The sequence below is a fragment of the Cupressus sempervirens genome, chromosome 10, assembly GCF_028749045.1.
Source record: "Cupressus sempervirens isolate cs-2001-9-10 chromosome 10, ASM2874904v1, whole genome shotgun sequence".
Lineage (NCBI taxonomy): Eukaryota > Viridiplantae > Streptophyta > Pinopsida > Cupressales > Cupressaceae > Cupressus > Cupressus sempervirens.
In genome coordinates this window covers 183,469,346-183,486,844 of record NC_143127.1, presented here as the reverse complement: position 1 = coordinate 183,486,844, position 17,499 = coordinate 183,469,346, and the positions used below count along the sequence as shown (strand labels likewise).

Genomic DNA, 17,499 nt, shown 5'->3' with positions numbered 1-17,499 from the left:
GGAGGGCTCAAGTATTGCAGGGAAAACAATCAATCTTTATACTTTATAATTTTATCTGTAAATACGATCAACTTTTATTAACTTTATAAAACTATTTATAATATATTAAATATTTTTTTAAAGTTTAAATTCATAAATTAATAATTGAACATATAAATACAAAATTCCATCTAATTATAAATTTAAATAACTATCTCAATAACTTAATACATTACATCTTTATTTGAAAATTGGGATGAAAATAAACTAAATCCCGTTATGTAAGAAGAAAGTATATTCAAAACTAGGACAAAATTAATATTAAATTATAGATGTTAGGAAGAGCTATCAAAATCGCATGTTGAGCTAAGAAACCCTATTTATCCAATACTCAAATACTACTACTTACAATAGTTGATGAATGGACACTAATGCTATTACTTTTGAGAAGAAAGAGAGAGGGCTCAAATATCTCAGGGCAAATAGTTTAATAAGTAATCACAATAAACTGATGAAATATTGTAGAGAAGGTGGTAGTGCAATCTGAATTGTTCCTTCCAACATCTAATCAACCTTCTTTATTGATGGCCTCTATAATGGGTTCTCTTGAATAAACTGAAGACCCACCAAAACCATTTTTTCCAGCTAATAGGAATCAATTATGGTTGCCCCTGATCGCTACTTCTCTACTAATTTTTCAAGCAAGTTGTGTTTCAAGCAATCATAAACCCACTAAAAAAAGAAACCTTTCTTTTTTGGGGCATCTAACTTGATGGTTTTCCTACAATAAATGATTTACAATAACATCATACCAAAGTTGTAGACATCCACTTTGATAGTGATTGCCAGGTTTTTGTGCCACTTTGACACTATGTAGACCTTTGATCCCCAACCTCCTATAAAAATTTGTGTCTACTCCACCTTCATCAATTACACCAACCCAAAATTTGCATCTTTGGATTGATGTTGTTGTCCAATAAGATGCTCTTGGGCTTTATATCATAGTGCACAGTTTGTGTTGTGGATTCTTTGTGTAGATACAGGATGCCCTGCATTGTCCCATTGGTGACTTTGTTGATATGTTGAAAGCCAATGGTCATTATTTGTTTTCCCTCTAATTATGTGTCTCTTGGTTTTATGAGACCTTTCATATGTAATTTAATTAGATCTTATTTATATGTTTCTCCTATTCATTTGTAAACATACAATGATACATTTAATACAATACTTTGTGGTCTAGACATAGCCACTATTGTGGTGAACTAGGATCTAGATATTGTGTTATTTTTTCTTCTCATCTATTCTACTTATATTTGTTGTTTTCTTTTCATATTAAAAATTTTCAATTGGTATCAGAGCATAAGTTGTGCAGATTGGAAATCAATGTTTAACTTCCAAGAAAATGGAGGATGCAAAACAAGAGAAATTCATAGGCAAAAACTTTAGCCTGCAGAAAGTGCAGATGTGATTCTTGTTGATCAAGCAATACCTATCAATTATAATTGAAGGGAAAAGTAAGAAACCAAATTCAATGATGGATAAAGATTGGATAAAGGCTATTGAGAAAGTGATGGCATTGATCTTTCTCTCACTATCACAAAATATCTTGTTCAATATTTTGAATGAAAAACAAAAAACAAAATTTGGGATCAACTTCAAAACATGTATGAGATGACATCAGCTACAAAAAAAAAATCATTATGAAGAATCTCTACCAATCGAAAATGAAGGAAGGGACTTAAATGTCAAATCATATAAATGATTTGAATGCTTTATTATGTCAAGAAAATTCAATTGGTATGACTCAAGGTGATGAAGCCAAAGCCATCATCTTGTTGTGTTCCTTACCTAACACTTGGGGTCCCATAGTTACAATAGTAAGCACTTCAAAGTCCACAAAGACAAAGTTGGTCTATGAATTTTTTGCCACTTTACTTAGTGAAGATATGAGAATGAGTAACAAATAATTCTCATCCATTTATGCTCTTACCATGGTAAACACCGAGCGAAGGGGAAAAAGCCATCATAGAGGTAGCAATCATTACAATAAAAGGAAAGCTAGATCACCTAATCAATCAAAGTCAAGATGTAGGAATGGAGAGTGTTGGTTTTGTGGTAAGCGTGGCCACTCAAAGAAAAATTGTCAGGATTACAAGAAATCACAAGAAAAAGTAAGGAATACTGAAGCAAATACAACCTATGAGAAAGATGAAATTATTTTAATTCTTAATACAAGTGACACAAAATTAAATTCTAGGGTGATAGATTTAGGAACCTTCTTTCATGCCACTTCATGTATGGATTGCTTCAAAAATTAGCATGAATGAAAATTTGAAGAAGTATTTCTTGGAGACAATAAATCTTGTGAAATAGTTGGTGCAATGGTTGCATTATTTTACAATTGGAAGATAGAGGCTAATGGTTGTTAAAGGATGTTCATCATGTCCCCACGTTGATATGAAATTTGATTTGTGTTAGTTAGCTTGTTGCATAAGTATATAATCCATTGTTTCATCTGAATACTTGGAAAGTCACCAAGGGTTCGAGGATCACTGCCAATGGAAATAAAGTTGGTAGGACCTTTATCTCTTTGAAAAGCCTACCAAAGTAGGTGTTGTTCTAGAAGTCATGGATGATGATGTGACACTTTGGGATCAAATATTAGGCCACATGAGGAACAAAGACCTTGAGGTAATTCTCAAAAGGGATCAAGTACTGGGTCCCCAATTAGTAAACTTCAAGTTTTGTAAAAATTGTCTTTACAGAAAGAAAAAGCAAGTCAACTTCTTGAAAGATGGGCATGACATAAATACAAGTCCATAGAAACCTGTGCACTTGGATGTCTTCGGTGCTATTGAGGTAAATTATTTAGGAGGTGCAGAGTTTTTGGGTAGTTTCCTTAATGATTGTACTAGGAAAAAATCTATATATATATATATATATATATATATATATATATATATATATATATATATATATATATATATATATATATATATATATATATATATATATATATATATATATATATATATATATATATATGATGACTAATAAATATGAAGTCTTTTCTCAATTCAAAGTTTTCAAAGCTCTTGTTGAAAACCAAAGAGGCCACAAGATTAAATGTTTGAAAATAGATAATGGAGGTGAGTTTTATTTGCTGGAGTCTAATAGCTATTGTGTAGATAATGGTATTCTAAGGGTGAAATTTGTTCCCTAGACCCGTCCAGAAAATGGTGTAGCAGAAAGGCTCAATAGGACTATATTTGAGAAAGCTCGATTTATGATTTCAAATGTACATTTGGGAAAATATTTTTAGGCTGAATTATGTAATACAATCGTGTATCTAATTAATCGAAGTCGTTCTTCAAGGTTGAATTTCAGAATTCAGGAAGAGGAATGGAAAGGAAGAAGAGTTTCATATTCTCATATTTGGGTCTTTGGATGTGAAGCCTATGTGCATGTGCCCAAAGAAAAGAGAACCAAATTAGATTTCAAATCACAAAAGGGAATTTTTTTCGGTTACAAGGAGGACTAATTTGGGATCTAGTGGAGAAGAAGGTTATTCAAAACAAGGACATTGTTTTCAATGAGAAAACATTCCTAGCTTTGCATACACAAGAAATATCATAAAAAGAACTTGTGCCAATTTTTGCACAAAATAATATTGGAATGAACCTACTGAGAGTTTCTAATATAATTTCCTACAGTCCCAGCAACATTCTAGCTCTAATACCCTCAATGTCATCTTCCTCATTTACCTCTATAATTCACATGAAAATAGCATATGCCACGAGACACTCATAGAATCCATATTTAATGAATAAGATAATGCATGCTCTGCAAGAATGGACCACACTGTAAAAAATAATGCCTCTTATGGAGGTCAATCAAATTTTTCACACACTACATATGACTGGAAGTGTTCTATAGTCATATCCAGATATAGTGAACCCCAAGCTCAAACCAACATAGACTATTCTCCAATGCACCATGTCAAAGCTACTAAAATGAAAACTAATACTTCATCATGTAATGCCCCACCATGTGACCCAAAAGAAGTTAGCCTAAAAATTTACTAAGTTTTCCAAACTTTAAAAAAAAAAAATAAAGATAATAACTTAACAACAGATATAAATATAGCAAAAGCAATAATATACATTCATACACAAGCAACACATAAACATATTGCATTCCTTAAAAATCTGATGACATTGAATCACATTTAAATTTAATTAATATTAAATCCAATATATAACACATCTATACTAAATAATAACTACAAGTACAAATTCTATTTAAATAATATACAATTATATATGATGCCACTTGGCAATAAAGAGAATGCACAGTCATCCACTGTATAGGTCATAGGGTATGAAAGGCTAAAATAATATACATCAGTAAATAAATTACATCATCTTGTAATATCTATGAAATCAAATACAATGCACTAAGTATAACCATCCATTATAGAAATACAGGAATAGATAGAAAGGAACATCTGCACAAACACATCCAGCAATGGCATCCGACAGTTGAATCTCAATGGTATAAGGGAAAGCACTACCACCCGACCTTGTGGAACCTAAAAAGACTCACTCCCACCACACTGAAGAGATAAACTCAAGTCTCAAACAAGATAACAAACTCAAGATTCAAAAACCAACATCTATGTTCAAGGAATCACCTAAAGAAAACTATCTAAAAGGGTACCAAGACAGTGAGACACAAGTATCAACTAAACCTAGAGGCAATATAAACACATATGAAATCTATTATGCATGTGGGCAAGTGTCATTGCATGAACCAACTCTAGGGTTATCTAGCTAGTCTTTCAATCCTCTACCCCCCTAGTGACTCTATGTGGCACTAATATCCTTTTGTACTGCCAAGGCATACTAATGAGTCAACTCTAAGGTTACTCAGCTAGTATTTTAATCCTTCGGCCCCCTAGTGACTTTCTATAGTACCAATATCTTATTAATTCATTTTAAACCCATTTAATTAAATGTTATCACTTATTAAACAACCTACAATAAGTTACCCATTAGCCTTTTTAGGGTCTTAGCCTCCATTGCAAGCCACTTCCCAACATGACATACAAATAACCTATCCTAAGCTTAGTAAAATTAAAAGATCTCAAAAGACCACATATCATACATCAATTCTTAAACAAGCAACTAATAAGTACCAAAAATCACTGATCATAATCATCGATTCCACCAAAATGATCATCCTAATAGGATTGATCCCAAAATCAATTATAAATAAACCAAACCATGTCATAACATAGCATCACCAAGAACAAATCATAAAAACACCTCAATCCTATACAAGTGACTGGAAAGAAATCCATATGCAACTGATCGAAGACTCAAAAGTTATGTCAAATAGGTCACACCATCATCTCAATTTCACACAAGAGCATTGGAAAGCAACAATAATCAATAGATCAAAACACCTCATAGAGCATACAAGGGACATTACCATGGTTGAGTATAAAAGATTGTATATAATGCATCATCATGACATCACAAACAAAACTCCCAAGCCTCTGGTAAACACCGTGATTGGTTAAAGCTAAGTCAACCCAACACCCAATAGTAAAATCACATATCATAAAAAAAAGTGCATACAAAAGTGAATTTCATAATTCATTAGGTTTTGAAAACCTTAAAGTTCAATATTTACTAAAGGTTTTTATATTAAATTACAAACAATTCTATAATGGAAATCAATTTTCTCAGATAAGGGTTTCAACCTAGAGAAATTTTGAAAATAGAAACACAATAGACATGGAGAAGATAGGAATTTGATGAACGAGCAACTACTGCATAAACCCACAAGATCCTACTTGGATCTGATGCTAAAACAATAAATGCACTTGTAAACATGCAAGAATCTTCCTTTTCCTTCAAAAACCCTCTTTTCAAAAATTGGCTCTTCCAAACCTGTGTGTCTAGAAATGAGCTCTAATTTCCTTAATAAAGAGTTTTTTCCCCCCCTCCCAAATAAGGTCTTTGATCAATAAATCATGTGAAAACTCTTTATCTTTAATTATTATATTTTAATTTTCATGCACACACTTTATGCAATTTAATTAAAATAAACTTTATTAAATTAAAGCTTTCTCTCCCTTATTAATTTTTGAAGTATTTTTAATAATCTATTTATTAATTTAATTAATAATATTATTTAGAGTTTATTATTAAAATAAACTCCTAAATAATTATCATTAAATTAAATAAATATAACTATGCCATAATTAGAACCATAACTTTATCTTTAAATTTTCATTCTTTTATTTAAATAAATTCACGAGACATTTTTTTACTAATATATTTATTAACTCAATTAATAACATTATTTAGATTTTAGTATTAAAATAAACCCCTAAATAATTATCGTTAAATTAAATAAATATAAATATGTCAAAAATAGAACTTTAATATAATCTTTTAAATTTAATTCTTTCATGCACATTGAAAGAACTTTTTAATTAAAATATTCTTTTATATTTTATTTTCCTCCACTTTATTAATTAGTACAAGCACTATTTAAAGCATAGCTTATTATTTAAATTAATAAGAATATTAAAGCTCATTTTTTAAATGCAACTCTAATCTAATAATTGTTAATTAAATAATCATAATAAAAAAAAAACTAAATCTTTAATCTTTTAATCCTTTAATTCTATTTTTATTCAACTTCTTAAATTAGACTTTTAAAATAAATATTTTAAAGTGAAGTACATATTTAATAATGTAATTAAATAACATCATATTCTAATCTTTCTTTAACAAATTTTATAAATTTATACCTCTAAAATTAGACTTCCAAATTTAGACCTCTAATTTTAGACCTCTAAATTTAGACTTCTAATTTTAGACTTTTTATTTAAAGCATAAATTTAATTAGTTTTTAATTATTCAAATACTCACATATTTTAAATTTTTTTTTAATCAAATAATATTTATTACTCAACTAATATTATTATTTAATGTTTATTATTAAAATAAAACTCCTAAATAATAATTAATAAATAAATAAAATAAATATAAATTTATCAAAATTAGAACTTTAATTAAATCTTTTAAATTTAATTCTTTGATTTAATTAATTTATCAATTAATTAAATATAATTAAATATTAAATTTTCTTTATAAAATTTTCATTAAATTATCTTTTAATTAAAATAGAAAAACATCATAGACCCTCAAAACAAAAAATGACAACTAAACTGAAGACAAAGGACAATATCAATTCTAGGGTTAAAATCATGAATTCATGTCACTTGATGAATTCAAAAAGGTGAAACTAACTTAGATACTTGTCCTATTTTCTACGACAATTGGCTTAGGTTAGGATTTGGACTCAAGAGTTATCTCCACATTTATACCATTGAAATACTACAATAGGGTATGTTGATCCTGGCAATTTAGGGAAGTTGATACCTGGTACTTATAAAATCCATGCATGTACAAACACAATATTCTAAACTAAATAGGCAATGGTAGGAAGTGGTGCATTGTGTAGATGTTGACTAGTAGGTGACTACAACTTCCTTCCTCAACCACATTAGAAACATCAAACATAAAGAAAACATACACACAAACCATACACATACAAGTATGGGGTAAGTATCCATAGAAATCACATAAAAATCATTTGTCTAACTAACATCATTAAATAACTGAAAATCACTAAATGAACATATATATCATCATTGAAACAATCATGAAATAACTAAAATGCCTAGTACTAAAGTAACTCAACACATATATTAATTGAATATGAAATACAATTAATCAATTCCGGTAACCCAACATTGCTAAAGATAAAATGAAATCACAAAACTAGCCTAAAAGAATTCAATCACAACAAATCATAAAAGTCAAGTAGGGGTAGGCATTACACATCGCGGATCAAACTTTGAAGTATTTGGGTTCTGATGTCAATGGATTAATTTAATATAAAAATGTATCTCAACATGTAAAATATCCTTGCTTATCAATGGGACCTGTGAAGGTTTATTTAATATATCAAGAGGTATTAGGAAAGTGAACCCAATCTCATCTTTTCATTTAATAATCTTGGTGAAAGTCTTTGTTAAAGATATTAAATTCCATAATTAACTAGAAATTTTTAAGGAATCCTAATCACTAAGGGAATTCTGAGTATTACTCATCAACAATTCATAGAAGATATAATCCTTCCAGGGTAAAGCACTTTGGAAAAGGCCCAAAACTTCAAATAAGTAAATAAAACCTACATGGAAGCTTTAGGACAAAAAAGTAAACATAGCCCGATCAAAAAAATTCTTTCTTAATACACCCCATAAATTAGAAAATAACATTTGTAATTTAATAGGATATAGAAAAGGATCATTTCCTTGTAGATGCATTTGTATCCAATAAAAAAATGGTATTCATAATAGATTCTTAGAATCCAATCACAAACAAAATAGACCAAAAAAGTGAGAGTTGGAAAGGAAAATGGTAAATCCACTATGATAAAGGAAGTATTAACTACTATACCCACATTTCGCTTCCTAAAGGATTTAAAAGTAAGTTATACAAAAAACTAAGAAACTTTTTCTAGAAAGGTACAATAGAAAAGAAGAAACAAGCCTTAATTAAATGGGATTAGATTTGTAGACAAAAAAAACTTAGAGGATTAGGATTCAAAAATTTAAGTTGGAAAATAAAGGTTTTAGGAGCTAAATTAATATGGAGAATATACCAAGAAAGTGAAAGTGAATAAGCTAAAGCCTTATTTCATAAATATTTTAAGAGCATTATTCCCTTCTCCCTCTTTCAAAAAAGGAATCCTCCAAATGGATCCAAAATTTGGAACTTTATGATGAATTATTTCCCTCTTATAACTCATAATCTTAGGTGGAACATTGGATTAGGCAAGGAGGCATTATTTTGGGAAAATTCTTGAGATGGACTCCCTCCCTCAGATACATTTAACCTACTAGCTAACATTAAAGATATCCTAAAAATTTCTTGGGGAAAAAGAGTCAAATATTATAAATTTAAATTCGATGACCTTCAGTACAAATGTTGGTAGTAGAAATCCATGGAAGATGCTCCCCTTTCAAATGTAGAAAGGTGTATGTTTGAACAATTTATAGGAAAAATGTTTTTCAATCATAAGGAAAGAGAGGGTAAGCTAATTTGGGGAGCCTCAAAATGGGATAAGATCACTGTCCATCTTAACGAAGTGTTGGAATTCAATTCGTCTCCCAAAAGTTTGTATCTTTCTTTGGTTGGCCCTTTAGAAGAGAATCTCAATTGTGGATCAATTTACCAAAACATGTTTTGAGGGACCATCTAGGTGCTCCCTCTATAGAAAAATATATGAATCTATTACTTATTATTTAAATATACATTTTCATAGCAATGTTGGCATTGGTTATGCCAAAAACTGGATTGGAAAACAACACTACTTGATAACCTTTTGGATTTTTTCAAAGGCTAGCCTAAAAATTGGAACTCTATGGTTTGTAACAATCTTTAGAAAATCTTCCCATCTATTCTACTATGGGGATTACAAAAAGAAATTAATGGAAGAATTTTAAAAAATAAAAGATTAAAAATCCACCCATTTCTAAATAAATTAGATGTATTGTACAAGTAGCCTACAATAACCTTACAAACTCATACAATGAAGAAGGATCCTTTTTGGAATGAGATTCTAAAATGTGCAATAACTAGCATAGTTTATTTAATTAATCCTTAGATGAATTACCCAAAATCAAAAGAAGTGGCCTGAGTAGCATGCAGATGGATATCACCTCAAGGAGGTTGAGCAAAGCTAAACTTTGATGGGGCTCCTAGAGGTAACCCCAACCAATAAGAGCTAGGGCATAGAATTTGTACCGATAAAGAAATTTCATCATTAAAAGAGTTAAGCCATTAGGGGTAATATCTAATAATTTAGCAAAACTAGAGGCCTTAATAGAAGGATTAAGTCTTATCCTTGAAATGGGCATCATAAAGTTAGTTATTGAAGGAGATTCACAAATAATATTGAATGCACTTAGGAAAAGAAGTACTCCAAATCCATAGTTTTAAACTCCAAACTTGAGTATGCATTAACATTATTAGATGAATTTGAAGAAACCTCCATTACTCACATCTATTGTGAAGCCAACAAAGAAGTAGATTTTGTAGCCAACAAAGGTGTTTATGGGAAAATAATCGTAGAATATTTTATTTAATATTATCACCTTCTCAATTATATAACACTTTAAAACCATTCAACTCTTTAGGTTCTAGATCCCCTTAGTTCTACTAATCCTATTAGAAGACTTTAGTTATAGTCTAAACTCAGTAGCTTGTGATTCTCACTTTTTTCATGTTATCATTTTCTTTTCTTTTTTTCCCCCTTATTTGTTTAGTCCTTGGTTATAGCTTCGTCTCCCTTAATTTCTTTTTTCTTTTTTCTTTTATTTATTCCTCATCCCCCCTAGCTTTTGTTCATTTATAGTTTTTATATTTCTTGTGTTTTCCTTTCTCCCTATTTGGGTTTGTTTGTTTGGCCCTCTTATTTTCATTATGTGTTCAACCTCCCCTCAATAATTGTCTGGTATTCCTTCTCTCTTCTCTCATATTGTAGCCATATTTTTCATCATTATCTTTTTTCAAGCTCTCATTTTTGTCACTCATCTTTGTTAGCTCTTTCTGGATTTTTTGAGATCTCGCTTCCCCTCCTTTATCTAGCTATAAAATTTTTACTCTCTGGTCTTTTCCTATGTGTTCATGGTGTTTCCTTAATTACTATAGCAATGTCATTGTCACTCTTATAACTTTTCTTATTAGGGCTAAGATTTCATATTGGGATATAGTTCATATCTACACCAATATTTTTTATGGAATTTGGATGAAAAGGCTTCATCAACTAGTCTTTAACATTAATTAGAATGCAGATATTCCTTAACTAGAAGAATACATTAAATCCCATTTTGGTAGTTTGTTTTATAAGAAGAGATGTTGGAGACCCACAATGAGGATTGGAGATTAGGTTCATTTTGATTAAATTTGGCCAAAAATGGAATAAAATATTCACTTCCTACTACGTTATGGTATCATCATTGACCCTAGTCATGAATGGGTAGAAGCCTAATTCAATTCTTCTAGCTATTGGATCTCATCACATTTGAATCTCAATGATTTCTATGATGTTACCTTCATATGCCTTAACTTGAAGAAATTTGGTAAAAGGAAGATAGCCATGTTAGAGTGGAGTTTACATTATACCAAAAGACTAATCTATAAATGCTTAATACAGCCACTCAACTTATAGTATAGAGGATGCTATTAAGCCACTTTCAAGAATCCTAAGATGAGCATTGAATTTTTTTCCAAAAATCTCTCCCTCAACATTACCTGAAGGTCTAAGGATTCAAACTTGTGACCAAGCTCTAGTATCACTTATTAGAGTCAGGTTGTTGTTGTACAAAAAAACTAATCTATCAATGTCTGATACAACCATTCAACTTACAGTACAAAGGAGGTGGTTATGCCCTTGTCACGAATCTTGAGGGGACCATTAAACAAATTTCCAACAAGTCATTCTCTAGTATTTTTATTAGGAATATGCAAGAGCTATAGACCTTAAAGATGAATTCAAAGGTGGTATAATAGTAGGATGCCTACCATCAAGAGGTTTGAATTACAAATATTTTGTTTTCCCACTATCTTTATATTACTTATTTTGTAGTGTGTATTTCTCTAGGTAGTTCATCTCTATAATTTATATCACTAGTAGCTTGTGCTCAAATTTAGTTCAAATTTTGGTATATAGAAGGCACAAAGATCTTGTCAAAAAATACAAAATGTGTAGTATATAGTCGGCTTCATTTAATTTCATGCTTTAAGTTCTCTAAGAATAGTCCAAGTGTAGGTTTTCAGATAGCCAATTTTGAATGAAATGTAATCTCTATGTACAACTTATTATATACTTATGGTTGAAATCCTTCTCTTACATAAAATAAAGATAATATCATTGTATATGAATGTAAATGAGTAATAAAATATTTTTTTGAATTCTATTACATTATTGTTTTGGTAATGATTATTTGAAAATCAATCAATTGTAAAGTCAAATGTAAAAATTAAAAGGATATATTGGTTATTAAATATAGATAGAGTTAGATTGATAGCCAAGGCAATTGGAAACCTTGACAAAAGTATAAATGATTTAATCATTAAAAAAAACTATTGCCTCTATATAGCTTTAATTAAATGTTAAATAACCTTGTTATATTCAAAATTCTTGTTTAAATAGGGGAAATCAATTATCAAGTTTTGTTTGAAACATCACTAACACATTGCATTCTCTATTATAGTCAATGATTTCTATGACCTTACCTTCACATGCATGAACTTGAAGAAATTTAGAAAAAGGAAGGAAGTCATGTTAGAGTGGGGTTTTCATTGCACCAAAAGACTAATCTATAAATGCTTGATACAACCACTCAAAATATAGTATAGATGAGGCTATTGAGCCCTTTTAGGAATCTTGAGATGAGAATTGAAATATTTTCCAACAATCTCTCCCTCTGCGTTACCTGAGGGTCTAAGGATTTAAATCTGTGACCAATCTCTAGTATCACTTGTTAGAGTGGGGTTGTCATTGTACCAAAAGACTAATCTATCAATGTCTGATACAACCACTCAACTTATAGTACATAGGAGGCAGTTAATCCCTTGTCATGAATCCTAACGAGGGCACTAAATTTTTTTCCAAAAAGTCATTCTCCAGTATTTTGATTAGAAATACACAAGAGCTATAGCCTTAACGATGAATTCAAAGGTGATATAATAGTAGCATGCCTTCCACCAAGAGGTCTAAATTACAAATATTTTGGTTGCCCACTATCTTTATATTACTTATTTTGTAGTATGTCTTTCTCTAGACAGTCTATCTCTATATTTTATATCACTAGTAGCTAGTGCTCAAATTTAGTTGAAATTTTGGTATATAGAAGGCACAAAGATCTTGTCAAAATACAAAATGTGTAGTATGTAGATAGCTTCATTTAGTTTCATGCTCTAAGTTCTCTAAGATTATTCCAAGTGTAGGTTTTCAAATTACCAATTTTGAATGAAATGTAAACTATATACAACTTATTATACAATTATGGTCAAAATCCTTCTCTTACATAAAATAAAGATAATATCATTGTATATAAATATAAATGAGTAATAAAATATTGGGTTAAACTATATTATATTATTGTTTCAATTTTGATTATATAAATTAAAAGGTGAGGAATGGCATGCGATGGGCATCTGAGATGCTTCTTGAGCTAGGGCACTTATGCCCTAGCTATATTTGGTCTCTTCTTGCACTGTGGAGGTGGTGGCTCTGCTGTCGGGTTGTGGATTGGGCCAGATTTCCAATGGTCAAGCGTTCATTTTGGTGTGGGTGGAGTTTCGTGGATGTTTTTTTTTGCTTATTTAATGCTATGTGTAGAAAGGTCAATCTATGGCATGGTGATCTGTTGGGCCAAGGCATTGGTCTACTCTCCTTTCCATTGTTTGGGTGGATTTCTAGTGTGGGTGGACTTAGGGTGGGTGAAGGTCCTTTTCCCATTCTTTCTTTGTAAGAATGGAGGATGCCAAGGGTGAGACGACTGGGAGAAGCTCCCAATTGGATTTTCAGGTGGCTGTAGGCCCTAAGGTTTGAAATCAAGGGATGAAGACCTTTGACAACAATCTATTTGTTTCAAAATCTGGTACTACTAATTTTGGGGTATCGAATACCTCAAGGATTACAAAGACTAATGGATGCCTCAAGAGGTGTGAAGAGAAGCTAAAGCTGGTTATTCCAGTTGAAATGATTGTTGAAGATGTGGAGTACTATTCACAACACTCCTTATACTATAATTTTTTGGGGATGAGAGTCTCTTTGCAATTTTTGGAGGTTTGGGCTCGAAGGATTTGGGAGCTAGAAGGGGAAATGGAGATAATTTTGTTTGCAAATAGCTATTTTATGGTTACTTTTAATTGCACAGCAGATCGCAACAGGGTATTTGAGGGAGGCCCTTATTTTCATAATAAGGTCAGGTTGTTTATCAAGCCATGGCATGATGGTTTCAATCCCATAGAGGAGCTTCCAAATCGTGTCCCAATGTGGGTTCACTTGCCAAGATTTCTAGTGAAATGCTTTTGAGAGGATGTGCTACACCTTTTGGCCTCAGTGCTTGGAAATCTTGTCGGGACTTCATCCCAGACCTTAGATAAAAAGGTAATGCCTTTCACATGCATTTGTGTTGAAATTGACCTAAGTAGGCCTTTACCAAATGCAATAGAGATGTGTGTAGGTTCTTATTATTGGGTGCAACATTTAGACTATGAAAATTTTCCTTTTCACTGTCGATTGTGTCGAGAATATGGTCATTTGTAGAAGTGATGCCCAAGAAACATGCCTCGAGAATCCCAGCCTTCATAGCCTGTGAGAAACCCTCCTAAGATAGATAAACAAAAACATATTTCTCATGATGAGGTAGGTACTTCTAATGGATCTACTCTGATTAGGGCTCAAAATAGGAATAGGGGTCAAAAGAGGTCATTTAAAGAAAGGCAAGAGGACAATACCTTCAATAGATTTGAGATTTTGGATGAGCTCAGTCAATAGGAAGTTAACCCAGGTTTGGTCAATTTGGATCAAGGGCTGGTGGACTTAACCCAAGAGGATCTAGTTCTTTATTCCTCTATGGATCCACTGGGGGAGGATTGTTGGTAACTAGTAGTAGATAAGAAAAAGGGGATTTCTGAGGTGCAAGAACCCTTGGCCATTGTTTCTACAGGTGGGTAAAAGCATAGATTTGTGTCACCATTTGTGATATCAAAACCTATTTTGGTGAAATTTCATTTCTCTATCAAAACTCAATTTTATTCAAAAACTAGAAACACCCTTTTATAGATCTTAGATTCAATATCATCATTATATAAATTTTTGAGTGTTTTGATTGGTTATAATATGTTAGAATTTTAAAATATAATAAGTCGATATTTCAACATTTTAGAAGATGCTCACTTAAAAAAGGGGAAAAAATAGTAAATCATACCAAAAAAAAAAAAAAATTATATTTATCTCTAGAGGACAGAGTCCTCTTCATGAATATGTAATTTTTTCTCAAGGTGTAGATTTGATTCAGAAGTTTTGACGAGAGGAAAAAATTGTTGGCTTCTGAGAAGGTCAAGCTTGAGTACTTATAACAAATAAAATATAGATAAAAAATAATTATTTCTTTTTTTGTGCACTAGATATACATGTCATCTATAAGATATATTCAAATCAAAACAAAAAAAGATGATTTGCATTTTTTTTTTTTTTGACGAGAACTACACCCTATATTTTTTATAGTTAAAAAAGGGACTTCAAAATAAAAGAAATGAATAAATTCTTACTCAATTAAATTAAAAAAATGATAGGCATAAATTTCATCCAATTCTACACATTTCATCAGTTTACATCATTTTCAAATTCTAAACACAAATACCATTTTTTTTCTCATTAATGTTGAACTGTCATATTTTGATATCATGTTTCTTCATAAAAGGTGACACAGGTTTGTGCTTTTACCCAGTTGGAGTTGATTCCCCATCTATTGGGCAAAATAGTGGATCAGATTTGGTAGCAAAGCCTAAGCCTCCTCCCAAATTGGGCATTTTGCAAAAAGATATCAAGAAGGGTGGGGCAGAGAAATTTGTTAAACCTTGCAGGAAAAAGGATATGGAAAAGATGAAATTGGCCGATGAAAATTTGGTGGAGTCAAGGGCAGTCAAACCTCTAGATTCTATTTTTTCAGGCCCCTTGAAATGATTGTTATGATTGTTATATCATGGAATGTATGAGGCTTGAACAGTGGCCCTAGACAAAAAGCTATTCACAAGTTAATAAGAAGGCAAGGTCTTGATGTTGTATTTTTATAGGAAACTAAGTTATCTATTGAGAGTATGGAAGGTGTGATGCCTAGGTTGTGGAGCAGTGGGGAGTGTTAGTGCATTGGAGCTCTAGGAGCTTCGGGGGGGCTGGCATGCTTATGGAATCCTCAAAAAATCTAGCCTCTTTGGTAGATTTCCTCTAAATCTTCTATGTCTATGATTGCTACTTGCCTAGAGATAGGGGACATCATATTATTTTCCAATATTTATGCTCCTACTGATCTTCAAGGTAAACAAGTTTTGTGGTCTCACATCAGGTTGATCCATAGCATGTTGACTTTTCATCCTTGGATTTTGGCTGGAGATTTCAATGCTATTTGTGTGTTAGCTGAGAAGTGTGAAGGAACTAGGAGGTTGGATCCTTCTGCACTATTGTTTTGAGATAATATCAATGCCCTGAATCTTGTGGATGTCAAACCCAACAATGGTTAGTTTACCTAGAAAAATCGTCGGGTTGGAGATTTTTATGTTGTAGAAAGGTTAGATTGATTTTTAGTCTCTTGTTACTAGGTTGGAGGAATGTGGACTTCTTACTCTGAAATCCTTGATTGGAGAGGTTTAGATCATTGGCCTATTAAATTCTTTATGAAGTCATCTCAGATGCTTCAGAAACCTTCTTTTAGGTTCTAGATTATGTGGTTATGGGACTCATCTTTGTAGGACTTGGTCTCTGAGTGGTGGAAGAAAGGTAGACCAACTTACAAAACCTCATGGTATGTCTTTGCTAAGCTACTTCAATATGTTAAATTTGAGCTCAAATAGTGGAATTGTTTGCATTTTGGGAATATCTTCTATGAAAAGGCTTTGGCTCAGGTAGATCTAGATGGTGTCACAAGAAGGATAAGGTAGGAAGGGGTAACAGTTGAATTTCTTCAAGATGAAGCTTAGGCTAACAAACTATTAGAAGAGTGGGAGCTATGAGAGGAATTGTATTGGAAATAGAAGGCACATATTGAATGGCTTCAGAAGAGGGACAAAAACATAGCTTTCTTCATCAACTTTGTGAAAGCCAGGTGCCATGGTAACTCTATCTTTGGATTGGTGAATGATAGGGGAGATCATCTTTCTTCCTTTTCAAATATGTCTAGGGAGGCAGTTTAGTACTTTGAATCTCTCTTTCAAGAGGATTCGCAAGGGGGTCTCCTGAGGAAGCACAGATTCTTTCTTGTATTCCATCTCTTGTATTTGGAGATTTGAATCAGCAACTCATGAGAGATATCTCACTGGAAGAGCTTGTAGGGGTTGTGTTTAATATGAAGAAAGGGAAAGCGCTAGGGTCAGATGGTTTCCCAATAGAGTTTTTTCAAGAATTTTGGGATATAATCAAACTTGATCATCTGGTCCTTATTCCCAAGAATGACGGGGCTGATAAGTTAAGGAAATTTTTTGCCCATCTCTTTATGCAATGTCATCGATTAAATTATTGCTAAAATTATTGTAAATAGGTTGAAGAAGGGGCTTGTGGAATTGATCTCTAAAGAGCAAGGTGGTTTTGTTGCGGGTAGGCATATTCTGGATGGAATTTTTATTGCAACTAAGGTTATCCATT

General features: G+C 31.7%; 1 pseudogene; it reads right to left on the bottom strand.

Moving 5' to 3' along the window:
• Window positions 1-477: 477 nt before the first annotated feature.
• Window positions 478-17,499, bottom strand: part of LOC149533240 (G-type lectin S-receptor-like serine/threonine-protein kinase LECRK2) — a 120,314-nt pseudogene continuing 103,292 nt past the window's right edge.